Raw genomic sequence first — 14990 nt, forward strand, 5'->3', positions numbered from 1 at the left:
CAGAAATATAGCCGCAAATACAGAACTACTCTTACCCACTGGTATCTGTAGTCTTTCGTAGCCTCGGATATAGTGGTGAATATCGGCAAAATGACCGGAAAAAAATGCGTCCCTGCCCCCCCATGCCATCAACAAGTGCCCCCTCATCTGTGCCAACTCCCCCACTCCCCAGATGGCCTCCTCACCTCACCTCCCCTGCCCTCTCCCTTTCACCCCAAAACACATGCTGCTTCTGTGACGCAGTTTGCTTTCTGATGTCGGCTATTTGCAGCTATAGCCGAGGCTACAGAAAGCTTTGTGTTGCAAACTCAGTCCTTAAGACCCTTCCGACTCAAATTTCACTTGGTGTTCTTTTGACCCCCACTCACCTCTAGCCTTGCATGGTTTTTACCTGAAAATGGCTTTTTTCTGTGCTTCATTTTCCCATACCCTCGAATATAGCCCTGGCTATCTCTCACATTGACAAAATAAATTATGGCAGCTGTTTCATTAATGAACACCTGCTTTCTTGGCAATTTACCCGAGATATAGCTATCTATTTTCGAGAAGAAGGCACCCCCTTCTCCAACAAATATTTCAAAACTATTGGACGGAATAACCCCAAACCACAAAAAGGACCAGAGTGAATGCTTCATGCCCAAGTTTTTTCACACCTGGTCCAACTCCATCCAGCAGTTTGAGCTGTGCGGTCTGGCAAAAAGTTACCTTTTTTGTATATGGGAAAATGAACAGGGACTAGGCCGCAACCTTTTTAAAACATTTTTTTTTTTTTAACAAATCTTTCCCAAAATGTGCAGTTTGGGGGGCCCGGGCATACCTAGTGGTCTTCACAATTTTGACCAAATCCGTCATATGAATCAAAAGTTTTAAGCAATACATTTTTTTCGGGTTTCCTATGGGAGTTTGACTCACATTAACTATGATGTCAAAAAGCCACGTCATCACTGCATCGCTACCCAGGCCCAAGGCCTTGCTAAAATAGTTTTTGTAGCCTGTACTTTTGCCCCCTTTTGTGATGTTGGAATTGAATCTTTACAAACTACTGCGGCACGGAGCGCCCACAAAGTGCACTGATTCATGCAGTTACTGCACTTGGCGCAGGAGGACAAGGCTCAAGAACCCTGGGATAAGTGCATTTAGTGATATGTCCACTTACACACTTAGGAACAAGGACGCCCCTCTACATATGGGAGAGATTGCAAGAGAAGGTAACATGAATGAGGGGGAGTCTAGTATACCAGTACTTTGCCCCCCACGGTTGGGGACATAGTAAGACTTTCTCCTTCCCTAAAGACCTGGGGCTCCAGAAAATTACCAACTTTTTCTCCAAGATCGTAGTTAGCCACATAGGGCTAACAATGTGAGTCCCTCCACTAAATTGGGGACACGATGCGGGCTTGGTCTGCTTTGTGACAGAGGAGCTGTCTCCTTACAGGGAACAAGGCACTTCACTCCTCTCCCCCAGCATGACCCTGGAAGGCTCTATCCTAACCATGTCAACTATCCCAATGTTAGGGATCTCTTAATCCATCCGTCTGGCTCCTTCCACAGAGGTAAACAATAGAACTATGTACCCTCTGGATAAGGAGGACCCAACTAATGGTACCAACAAGCTGCAGACATGTTACACAATCAAATCACTAGACAAATGAGGCGGAATTCAACCAAAAAAATGCAAACTACCACAAACCCCAGAACTACTGTGGGGCTCTTCGATATCAGTGTTCACTTTTGTGTGGAATTCTCTGATACATGTGTATGAAAACATCCGTGACATGAAGGAACAATTGAAATCAATGAACTCAAAAGTGTACTTCAAAGAGGGGTACATTATGACTCAACAAAGCCATAGTTCAACACATAGTTCCTCCTCATGTTTCACATACCGGGGATGCATCCTTTGAAATTGCAGTGAAATTCTGAAGAAAAAAACAGCAGACATCATGATATGAGGGATCGAATTGACAATTAGGAGGTCAATTAGGAGGTCAACTCCTGTCTGCTAGTAGATACTGAACAGAACTCCTCACACTATGATGAGGAATTGCTGGATTTTGCTCAATCGAATGCAGTTGAAAAGCCTGACAATGTCACTTCTGGGGAAGCGATCATTGTTTGTCATCAGCAGGTGGCCTCAGCGACCTCAAACTCAATATTAATTGGTAAAAAGGAAAAAATTGAAAAATATCAAGAACATCCCAGCCAAGAAAAATAGAGGATCAAGAAACTTCTTGAGCAATCAATTAATATTCCCACCATTCACTGATTCACATTAATATTCAATGGTTCTTCTCAATGTGATTATTAAGAAAAAGAGAAAGAATAGACGTTGCCACATACAGGAATCTGAGGTGTTATAACCATGTAACCCTATGGACGGGAACATACTGCCTTTTCTCCAAAGGATGGACATGCAAAATAGCTCCCATGAATAAGAAGATCTATCCACTCATGATGAGGAGGTTCCTACCATGCAGGCCCCTATGCCTCATTCTCCACTTGAGCTACACGACACCTCAGCCCTGTTGGATGAAGGCCTGGCTATGGCGTCCATATTATCAAAACCCCTCATTGTGTATACAGTTGTCAAAAGTCACTAGTACAATCTGATCCCTCCCAAGGGAGGTTTTAAAATGATGCTTATGCTGTGAAGACGAAGCAGAAGTATAGCAATGCCCAGCCCAGCTATACTCATGTAGGGGTGCACAGAGTTTTGGATTTAGAATCTATTTTTCAGAATAACTCTACCTTAACCAGAGAAATGAACTGAATCTGTTTCAGAATATTTCAAGCTTTACAAATGTCTATTCTCAGTACTTGGTTCCAAGTTGAGTTCAGGGAACCTAAAAGGACAGACATTGTTTGCCTCCATATTCAAGTCAAATTTATATGAGATCTTTTGTTTTACGAAAGAGTGGCACTATTGTCCTTGGGTTACAACCTATATAAACACCACAATAATAGACAAAATGATCATAATAACAAGAAGGGGTCTCATGAACATGTGCAGTGGGGCAAAAGGAGGGGTTGTACCACTTAGATCGACTCGGATGGAGCACAAGCTCAGTGACAGGCCATTACGCGATCTTGACTGGTCTTGGTTATAAGCTATTCTGGGGCCTGACAAAACCGCAGGGGGGATTAGATTTGATTAATAGGATTATAACATTCACATTGCTGGGTGGAATACACATGGACATAGTCACCTCTTCAGGGCTAGTAAAGAGGAGTTTGAGCTAAAGAAATTTACATTATTCAACTTCGAGAGGTATGGTTAAAGGAGGCACCCCTAATGGATGACTATTTGACATATATACAACCAGCCAGACAAGGGATGAGAGGTAGGCCATACGGGGGTCTCATCACAGTCATTACGAAAAATATTGGGCCGCAGGGTCATGTATGGGATACATCTCACCCAGGAATTCGGGCAGTAATTTTGACGAGAAATTTGGATACCTTTTTAAGATGGGGGTTTGCTTGTTTACTGGAACCCACAGCCTGGTGAAAAAAAGACTTAGCCAACCATATCGCTGATCTGTTAGAGGAAGGGTTCAATCATTGAAGTGTTAATTGTGGGTGACTTGAACAATGATTGTTGGAATTTCTTGCGTCTGTACTCTTACTGCACCAAAGGGCAAGCTAACCTCTCTACTAGTTCCCTGTCTTAGATGGGCAGAACTTATGAATGTATTTTATTTTTTTATTGTGCGCCTTAGTACATAAACCGACATTTTCACACATTTCATCATTACACATGTATTCTTCAATCTCTGAGTTAAAAACAATCCCATTGAAACATTCATTAAAACCATATATTAAAAGTGTAAAACTGTACCCAAACATTACAAAAGCCTAAGTAATAAAGAAATGTCATTCGTAGTTAAAATCCTGATCCATAAGGCCTCATCCAAGGAATTAACACAATAAACAGTTTTTCCCTCCATAAAGAGCGTAGAGCAGGACAGGTTATACAAAGATGTTTTAGGGTCTCATCCTCCTGAGCACAATACCGACATAATCTCATTCCCCTTAGCACCTTCCTCCACCCTCATGGTAGGGGACAAATGTAGCTTCAACCTTAAGATTTTAAGCCAAAAGTCTTTTGAGGGATGTTTCTTCAAATATGGTGCCAGGACATTCCATTTTTGTATAGACCACACAATGTGGTCATTAAAAGAACAATATTCAAGCAGATCAGCCCTCAAATGAATCCATGTATAGCTATATAGTTTTTGCTTCACTTTGTTTCAATTTGAGGACAGTTCCGTTGATGAGGAGTCTATTTTCAAAAGTACCTGAGAGCACCATTGCACCCAATTCACAAGAAGCCTACAGGTTCCATTTTCCCACATTGAGTTAAGAAACACAAAAAAGGAGTCTCAACGGGTGGAGATTATGTTACCGTAAATTTGTAATTTCCACAGTCTACAAATGTCTGGATTGGGAGTTGACCCAGCTAATGCAAGATCCCCACCAATGAGAGCAAGTTAGGGAGGTGCAAAACTTTTCGCCACAACTAAGCCTCCAGCTTAGCCCACGGGACACTTACTTCAACAGGCTGAGCCCCAAAGATCAACTTTGGCAAGATTTTATGTCTAAAGAGCTTCATCATCGGCATAGCTGAAAATCTGCCAAATCTACAGTTGAATTGTGTCATTTGACTTGTTGCTACCAGGAATTTGCTCTGTAAATCTCCTTCAGGCCCACTCCTTCCCCTTCCATCACGAACAAGTGAACCTAAGCACTTAAACTGTTTAACAACCTCCAGAGCTTGGCCATTCAAAGACCATTCAAATTTTCTCCATTTGACCTTTCACTATTCTGCACTCAAATGTCTGATTTGATGCTTTTTATAGAGAGGTCCAAATTACCTAGGAATTCACTGACACGCTGTAATGCTCTTTGTAGTCCTATGGAGTCATATCGCAGATGACAATGTTATCTGCCTAGTTCAGATGTTGCAGTTTTACCTCCCTCAATTTTGGGAGGTTCGTCCTAATGGATTCCCAACAAGGAGCCATGTCTTTGATATAAAAATTAAATATAAATGGAGTGAGAACGCACCCCTGGCTCAAGCCTTGATTAGTCTCTATTCATTTTGTGGAAGAGCCATATGAATCCAATCTGATTTTTATTCTCATTCCTGAATGCAGGGCTTCCAATATACCAATTAGGGGCAGGGGCCCTCCATTGTCTTTTAAACCTTTCCAAAGAACTGCCCTCTTTACATGGTCAAAAGTTTTGCTTACATCAAGAAAGGCCAGATAAACCGACCTCCCTTGTTATTTCGCCTGCCCCGATAACAGCGACAAGACAAAGCTGTTTAGGACTCAAAGCAATATGCCCCTTCTGCCCATTTTTGAATCTCTTTCAGGAGTATCTTGGCAACGATTTTATTCGAAGCATGTAACAATGAAATTGGCCTATATTGTAGGTGAGAAAATCTGCCCTCTCCCCCCCTTAAAAATCAGGACTATCAGTGCCGCAACCCAGGATCCAGGAAGTTCTCTTTTTAATAGAATATTCCCAAACAAACAGGACATTACTTGGGACCACAGCAAAGCATTAGATTTATAGGTTAAATTAGTCAAACCATCGGGGCCCGGGGCCTTCGATTTTTTGCTGGAGTTAATAAGAAGCCAATGTTATCCAGGTCCCAAGAGAGAGCTCCTACCAAGCTCGGGCTAGAGAAATGGACACAGTTAACCAAGCCCTCCTTAACATAGACATCCCTACTATACTTCACCTAAGCTTCTTCTGATGTTGCTTGAATCTGCAGGAATTGGTCAATCACTCTGGATTTAATCAACTGACAAAACTTGCTGGCATTATTACCCAAGATTCATCCGAGCATTCTTTCTGCATCATTTATCGCCATAACAAATTTATGGCCTTTCAACCAATTTTTAAAGGGATTTTTTCACCCTCCGAATTTCGATCCTTTCTCCCTGGGACTTCACCCTTTGAATAGCTTAAATTTCTGAGCGCATCTGATTTTTACGCACTCGAATCTCAGCGTCAAAAGCATGGTTATGGCCAATCCTTTTTAGCTTTTTTCCTGTTCTTTGACAAGTAATAAAGCCCCAAGAGTTGATCGAATGCAAGGGGCAAAGCCTCTTGGTGAACAAATATACTTTACATTTGATGTAAATAGACTAGTAATCTGAGCATCAAAGGGCAAAGCGATTTTCTGGGACCACTTCACAGCATGGTTTCTAGGGTTGATCTCAACATTCATTAATAGGGCTTTTGCGAAAATCCGACAGCTCACATTGCACCATACAATGATCGCTAAGGTCTGTTTGAATTATCTCCAAATTCCCACACCCCTGAAACAGGTCAGGAGAAATGAAAAAGTAGTCCATGGTTGAATGCTAGGGACCATTATACCAGGTGAAACAGGGTGGCACATCACCTTAGAAATTGTTACACATCGCCGCAAGTGGTCCCTATGGGCTCGGACCCGCTTGTGCGGTGCCTTGACTACACATCCCGCTGTGCGGGAAGTTTCCTGTTCTCCTCATCCGGCTAGTAGCTGTCTAGTTGTTGCACGCTCCCTTGCCGTGCGAACAGGCGATCACGTGCGGCATGGAGATCATGTGACCCTTTATACGGAAACCAAGCGACCGGCACTTTGCGTCGCTTCTGCCTTTGGCGCTCCGTGAGTTCGCTTCTGGATTACTCTCTCTCTCCTAAAACTCATTTTACTCTCAAACTAACAGTTCTGACTTACCTGTATTTACGATCCTCTGCAGAGCCGTCTCTCCGGTTTCGCTATTCCCGCTAATCCCGTTCGCAGCCGGTTCCACGGATCTCTCTCCATTGATTCCCGTCTCTGCCTTCCCTCCAGCTGAGTAAGTTTCCCAATCTTTAGGGGTTCTCGTGCCTCTATCCTAGTTTCTTATTCCCGTCTATCCCTATCTAGATTCTCCCGAAGCTCTTCTACTCCACGAAGCTCCGGATAATCACTCCCGATCCATCTTCGGATGGTGAGAAGCTTGCCATTACCTCCTAATTTCTCTTCTTACCTGGCTCTCTCCTCTAAACCTTCTCCCCTGTTTTTTCCCCTTGTTCAACTCTGCAGACCAGATTCCCGGGGTTATTCTTGAGGGTTCCTGCCGGAGCCATCCAATCCACTGCCTTCTACCGGACCATCTCGAGTGGAAGTCGTCCAGGGTTTTCTTCCCATTTGAGGGTTTCCCTGGGAGTCCTGTCTCCTCACCCGGGTTACTTTACCTCGGACGGAGGTGTCAGGATTTGTTCCGGGAACTCTTCCTATCTGCTTTGGGTCTTCCAATTGGAGTCTTCTATCGCCAAGGTGAGCGGGTATGGTTTAGCACCTCTGTTTGCCCAATCTACAACTTACACTCATTGTGAATTGACAGAAATTGCCATTAAGTAGTGACAGATCCCAGACCTTAAGCTCCTGGTCAACCCTTAGACTCCTTTCACAGGCCAACCTTGACGTCCTTGTCCTATTTGGGGCCTGGTACCACGCATCATCCAAGTCTTCAGAGTTAAAATCTCCCCGAACAATAATTGACGCCCCCTCCACTGGCATTTCCCCCAAGAGTAAAAATGAAAGTGCGGACAATGCTTCCTCCATCTGTGAGATCTCAGGGTTGAGATATACATTAACTAATAAGCACTTCCTAGTCACACCCGATCCTTGAAATTACCATTCTAGAAGGTTTGCAAGCATATCCGATCTGTCAGTTTCTACTTTATGCGCTGTGAAACCTTGATTATGCCTAATAGCTGTTAGGAGACCTCCATATGGACAGCTCATTAGACCATGCTGCGCTTTAGTAAAGACGACATCAAAACCATCTATTATAAGGGAGGTATCCGACAGAAGAGTCTCCTGAAGACAAATAATGTCATATGAGGCGAACAGATCTTGGTTTCTCACTATACTTGCAAAACCTTATGAATTCCAGGAAACAATTACAACTTCCAAACGTCAACCTTCCCATATATCTCCACTTCCCCCCGCAGAAGCAGAGACAGCCCTTTAAGGCGACTCATAAGTAATATTGCTTTGAGGTCTCAATCCAGATTGCCGGTGGGGCACATACCGCTCCATTGGCACACCATTCTGAGTCCCTGAATCCTGCTGGTCAAAATTGTCTTTAGAAACAGGCAGTTTTGAAATAACTGAGATCCCCACATCTGCCACCTCAAAGCCCAGAGAAAGGAAGCCTTCATTTTCAGCTAGAATTGCATTCTTAATAATTTGTGACCCGCAAGTGTACTTTGATAATATCAAGGCAGTCATCGTGGACAAATTCCACAATGTTGATGTCTTCTGATGTTACCAACCGAAGCCTGGGAAATAAAAAAAATAATAAAAGAATGTAATGTCTATTTGAAGTCATTCTGTTTGAGCTTTCTAACAGCCAGCTCAAATAGAGACAAATCACATCATCAACCACTTTATTCTTTACTCGTGGCACAATGTATGCACTGGCCTCTCTATTCAATTTAGTTTCCCTGCCTACAAAATGCATCAAACGTGCCTTTGCCTCAAGAAGTTTCTTACTTTTGGAAAAGCCTGATAGTTTCTCTTCAATGGTACAAGACAGTGAGCCGATGTTGCCTGAGGGTCCCACAGATTCCATAACTGAGGTCTCTAGATCTTTAATGATCTGTGCTCTAGAAAATATTGAATAGAGTTTCTGCTCCTTCAGCAGTGGTTGCGGTACCTCATTTATGCTGTGCGGCCCATTAAGCAGTATAGGCTTACTGCCATTCAGTGGTCTCAGAATTGACTCCCCCATAACGCAAAATCTCCCAGCACCTGACACTACTACTGGGATTACCCTGTCTGACTACTCATAAAGGCCAATGCGAGCAGCGTGATTTAGTGTTTCCTCATGGCATCGATGGAGCGAGATGTTACTTAAATCGAAGGATGGGCGTTCTTCAATAAACCCTCCCACCTGATGGATACCAAGCTCCTTCACCAGCCACGCACCTTGCAAAGGACCACTCTCAACCCCCTTTGCGTTTCCACTCCTAAAGGCCTTCTTCTGTTCTATCTCTATTGCAAGAGCCAAGCCCTTTTCCACCTCCATCCTCAATTTATTTAAGAATTTTCACGATCCCCTGCTTTCTATTTTGGTGGGGGCTTACAGTTTTTAGACTTCTTTTGGGGGATGCTTTTTTCTTTAGGTAAAGGACCAGTACCTGAGCGCTACAGCTCAATGAAGCTACTGCTCCTGGTTGCCTGTACAGCCACATCCTCCACGCCCAACACAGATACCGAAGACAAAAGGACATGTTTCATAGACAACACATGAGCCTCTACAATAATCTTTCTTGATGGGTCAGGCCTTTTAACATTAGCTTGAAGTTCCGCCCCAGACCCTGCAAAACACATCGGCTCACAGTTGGTCCTAGTTGAGGCTATAATGAAACCCTCCAGGAAGCTGACTTTGTATTTTGTATTTGTATTTATTGATTTATAAAGCGCCTTACGCCAAAGCGCTGTACATGGAACAACATGATACATAAAACATGAACGATAAAACTATTGAAGCATTACAAAATGAATCAATCAAGCAACAAAACAGTGAAAAGAGCAATTAACTGAAGGGGAGGAAGGAAAGGGAGATGGGACAGGTTGGGGGGGAGTGAAGGAGGAGGGTAGGAGGAGGAAAGGGAGGGTAGAAGAGGGGGGTAGGGGAGGGGAGAGAGTCTGGGAAAAGAGTAAAGAAGGGGGAAGTAGAAGGGGGTAGGGGTTTCAAGGAGGAGGATGGAGAAGGAGAGATTTAAGGGAAGTGTGAATGAAGTGAAGGTGGGGGAAGAACAGATAGCAAGAGGGAGTTCCAGTGTAGAGGAGCTAAGAGCTGGAAGGAGCGAAAATGGGAGGAGGCACAGGGGGTGGGGGTGGAGGAGAGATAAGGGGGGAAAGACCATGGAGAGATTTGAAGACAAGGCAGAGAAATTGAAATTTAAGTTGGGAGTGAAAAGGAAGCCCGCCAAGTTAGGAGAGAGAGGAGGAGATGGAATCACGGGAGGTGAGGAGACAGAGGGTGCGAACAGCAGAGTGGTAGATGGATATAAGAGGGGCAAGGTCAGAAGTAGGAAGTCCAAAGAGTAAGGAAGAGCATTAGAAGAGGCGGGGGAAGATGAGGGAGGAGATTAAGAGTTTAGTAGCGTGGAAAGTGAGAGAGGGGCGGATTTTGTGGATGTTGAAGAGGTGGAAGCGGCAGGAGCGAGAAGTGAGGGAGATATGTTGGGAGAAGGAGGGAGAGGAGTCAAAGAGAACGCCTAAGTTACGAGCCTGAGGAGAGATAGGGAGGTTGGAGGGAGGGAAGTGAATGAAAGGGGGAGGAGAGGGACGGGGAAGAGAGTTAGAGGGAAAGAATATGACTTCTGTCTTGTCGGTGTTAAGAGAGAGAAATCGGGAAGAAATCCAATTCTTGATGGCAGGAAGGCAGGAAGAGAATTGTAGGTGGAGGTCAGTTGAGAAGGAGGAGAAGGAGTCGAAGAGTTGAGTGTCGTCGGCATAGAAGTGGTGGGAGATGCCAAACGAGGAGATAACAGGAGCAATGAGGGAGGTGTAAAGAGAGAAGAGGAAAGGGCCTAGCACAGAGCCTTGGGGTACGCCATATTCAAGAGGATAGTTAGGAGAGGACCGGCCACCTCAGGAGACTGTAAAGGAGCAGGAAGAGAGGTAAGAGGATAACCAGTTGAGTACAGAGCCCTTGAAGCCAAAGGAGGAGAGAGGGTGAAGGAGGAGGGGGTGATCGACAGTGTCAAAGGCTGCAGAGAGATCAAGGAGAATAAGGATAGAGGATTGTTTGGCATGGCGGGCAGTAAGACGGGAGTTCAGAATAGAGGTGAGAGCAGTTTCAGTGGAGTGTTTAGGATGAAAGCCTGATTGGAAGGGTGGTAGGAGAGAGGAATTAGTGACAAAGGATGAAAGTTAAGAGTAGGCAAGGCGTTCGAGAAGCTTGGCAAGGAAAGGGAGAAGAGAGATAGGTCTGAAATTCGAGGTGAGACGTGGGTCTGCAGAAGGTTTCTTTAGTATGGGGATGATCGTGGTATGTTTAAAGGCAGAGGGAAAGGTAGCTGAAGAGAGACAGATGTTGAAGAAGGAAGTGAGGTAGGGGACAAGAAGAGGGTAAATCTTAGGGATGAGAAGGGAAAGGAGAGGGTCAGTAGGGGCAGACGTGGGGTGTGCTTTGGATAGGAGGGTGGAGACTTCAGAAGGGGAGACGGGCGAGAAGAAGGACACGTAGGAGGGAAGAGGGGGAGAAGAAGAAGGGAAATCAGAGGTGGGGGGTGAATTTTTTACCAAAGGGAAACAATCTTAGAAGAGAAGAAGTTAACGAAGTCTGAAGGAGAGAGTGAAGAATTGGAGGAGGGATCAGGAGTGAGGGGAGTGCGAAGTCGAGAGAGAGTTTGGAAGATGCGGCGGACATGAGTCACTTGAGATTGGAGTAGGTTAGAGAAGTAAGAAGATTTAGCTGAGGTAAGACAAGAGTCGTAGATGGAGTGATAAGAGAAGTAAGAGGTTTGGTTAGATAGCGAGGGAGTTTTGAGCCATAGTCTCTCAAGACGTCTGAGGAGGCGTCTCATAGAGAGGAGATGAGGAGTGAGCCAAGGTTGAGAGGGTTTCCGGGTTGGGCAGAAGGAAGAGGGTAGAGATGATCAAGGGAGGATGAAATAGCAGAGGAAAGGGAGGAAAGGGAGGAAAGAGCATCATTCGCCAATAATAAGGAGTAGTCATGGAGAGATGGGAGAAGAGAAGTGGAAGTGTCGGTGAAGACGGAGGGGTCAAAGTTGCGGAAGTCACGCCGCTAGTAGCCTGTAGGGGAAGGGTAAGGAGAGGAGGAGTGAGGGAGAGGAGAAAGGGAAAAAGAGAGTAATGCATGGTAAGAGAGATAGACAGGAAGGGTAGAGACAGGTGAAGGGGGGTAGGAAGAGTTGAAGATGAGGTCAAGGGTGGAGCCAGAGGAGTGTGCAGGAGAGGAGGGGAGAGGGGAAAGGAGGTAGGAATCAAGGATAGACAGGAGGGGAGAGGATTGAGGGGAGAAGGGAGATGAAGATTAAAATCGCCAAGTACTGACAGAGGAGAGGGGGAGGGAGAGATAAGCGCGAGGAGGTGATCCAGGTCTTCATAGAAGGAAGGAAGAGGGCCGGGGGGTTGATAGATAATCAGGAGAGAGATAGGGTGGGGAGAGGCGAAGGATTTGGAAAGGAATTCAAAGGAAGGGAAAGAAGGGAGAGCTGGAGAGGAGGGGGAGGAGATAAACTTGGGGTGGTAGAGGAGGCCAACACCTCTGCCACGGCCAGTGGGGCGAGGGGTATGAGAGAAGGAGGAGGAGGAGGTGGTTAAGGAAGCCGGGACAGAAGTGTTATGGGGGATCCAGGTTTCAGTTAAGCATAGAAATTGGAGGTTGAGGCGAAAGTCTAAATCAAGAATTGCTGCGGTTTTGTTGCAGATGGATCTGGCGTTCCAGAGTGCCATGTTCATGTGACTGGAGTGGTGGGTGAGAGGGGGGTAAAGAAGATTAGGGCGGTGAGTGAGGGAAGGTGAGGTGCAGGAGGGGCAGTGGGGGGGATAGTTGAGAGGACGGGGCATAAGGAGGAGGGAAAAGGAGAGAAGGAGGGAAAGGAGAAAGTGGGAGTGGAGAAAGGGGGGAGGGGAGAAAGAAGGGCGAAAAGAAGATTTGGAGGATTGCATAACAGGGGCTCGGAAATAGGGCGAGTCAGGAGGGCCGTAGCAGCAGACACTTGTGAAGGTGAGGACAGAGACCAGGGTGGTAGTATCGAGATGGGTCAGTAAAACCAGGGCTGGGTAGAGGTTCAGGGGCAGTGTAGAGGTGACTGGGGCAATAAAGGGGAATGGGCAGGTACGGGGAACTTGGACAGTTGCTCTCACTACTGAGAGAGGAGGATCATAGGAGGCGAGGCAGGAGTGGAGTGGAGGCACCGGTAGTATACCCACAGTACAGGCCGTAGTTGGGTTCTTGAACAGTAACACTGGGAGGGCTTCAGGCAGCAGAGGTGGTAGGGTGCCAAAGGAGAGACTGCAGCTCTCTGTGGGAGGCTCAGGCTAGAGCGGGGTGAATCGTAGGCGGTGGACCGGGGCTGAGGCAGGTTTTATGAGCAGTCACTCTGGTGGGACATCAGGCAGAGGTGGTAGAGCTGGGCAGGGAATGTGAGCGGTTAGCCAGGAGGGTCAGGTAGGTGAAGGTGGACCCGCACTGTCGCTCTCAAATCCAGATAGGGTGGGCCGGAGACAGTGGGTCAGGGTTCTTATGAGGCACTCAGAGCAGTAGTGGCCCTGCCAGAGCCCAGAGAGTCAGCATGAGAAAGAAAGGACCAGGATCAGAGCGGAGGGAGCCCTGGCAATGCACCCTCGCAGGCTGCAGCAAGCTGATGTCGGCCAAAGCCAGGATGTTGGTCCCTCCAGTAGATGCAGCACTGTGGGAAGGCAGGAACCAGGGTAGGACACGTGCCGGAGGAGACAGGCTGACTCAGGCGGGTGATGTCTGCTGGGGGGCCGAAGATGGCTGACGCCAGGGTGGTGGACCCCCACGTAAGTGCAGCCCCACGGCAATACAGGCACCAAGTCGATGTACGGGTGCCAGGATAATCCCCCACAGGTCAACGGAGCTCCGGAGGGACCAGACAGATGCCGGCGGTTGTAAGCAGCTGTTGGGTGTCCTGACCCACGTTTGAGCTATCATGCTGAAACATTTGGTGCTGTGGGCTTAGAAAATACAAGATGACCAAAAAGCCCACATGTGCGCCAGAATCCAGGAGAACCACGCAGTTTGTGCGCACACCAAAATGGTTACCTAACTTGCCACCCACCAGTGTAAAGAAAGATCTTTGTTAACAAAATCCACTGTTACTGATGTCAAAAAGTTGCTGAAATCGTGGCTCATCGGACCACTTTAAAGATTCAACCCTTTTGTGGGGTTCCACATAACCATTTTACTGTAAGGATCCCCATCAAAACAATGTTAAGCAAGGATTATTTACTACCATGTAAGAACCATTCCTGTTTGGAATGCATTAATCCAAGAAAGATCCCAAAAATGGATGCAGTACCAACAAAATCCTCAAGGCGTCGCTAGCAGTCTAAACTCTGACAGGAGAACTGAGTGCAGTTGCTGACAAAGGAATTTGACTCAGCTGACTTCAAAGGCTGCATTTTAATCAAAAATTAGCCACCTGCTGTTCCCAGAGGCCAGAAGACTGGGAAACCCTCTCACCTCAAGAGATTCACACCACAGCCCAGGATATCACATGGTCATAATAACCAAATGCAAAGTAACCCCCTGGTCTGCTGACCTAAGCCTCCCAGAGACCACACATAGGCTCTTGCACTTGAATAGAATATGTTGATTTTGACTGTTTCCTGTCAACAAAGGCCTGCCTGCCTGCCAGCAGAGGCATGGTTTCTGACCCACCCAAGTCTTGGAGGCGGACTCCAACACTCTGAGAACTGAATTGAAAGCAAAAAAATACAGTTTATAAAAATGCTGATAACTCTTTGTAATCAAATGACAGGAATGTATAACTTTGAGAGCCTTAATTTAAAAAATGTACCTTCGATTCAAGCCCAAACTCCAATTTGTGTGATGTTCTGGGGCAAAACCCGCTATTTATTGATACCACAGACACTGTATTTAAGCTAGAGATATGGGAATTTACTGGAGTAGGTATGGACAGCCTGTGTATATGTGTATAACTTTTAATGAAGAACCAAGGTTGCATAACCCACTAAAATCGAAAATAAGTTGCCATTTTTGAATGCAAGCCACCAGGAAGAGCAGAGTTTGAACAGAGTATACCTCATGTGATATGTGATGGGTGCATGTAATTTTAAACAAATGTGTACCTGTGCAAATATGTATTTGGGTCAAATATAGATTTGTGTGCAATTTGACAGGGGAGTATCCTTTCTGCTGACCATAAAACAGCATCACCATGACACACATTTCCTTCCCCAATCAAAGCAG

The sequence above is a fragment of the Ambystoma mexicanum genome, chromosome 9, assembly GCF_040938575.1.
Source record: "Ambystoma mexicanum isolate Mex_15411 chromosome 9, UKY_AmexF1_1, whole genome shotgun sequence".
Classification (NCBI taxonomy): Eukaryota; Metazoa; Chordata; class Amphibia; order Caudata; family Ambystomatidae; genus Ambystoma; species Ambystoma mexicanum.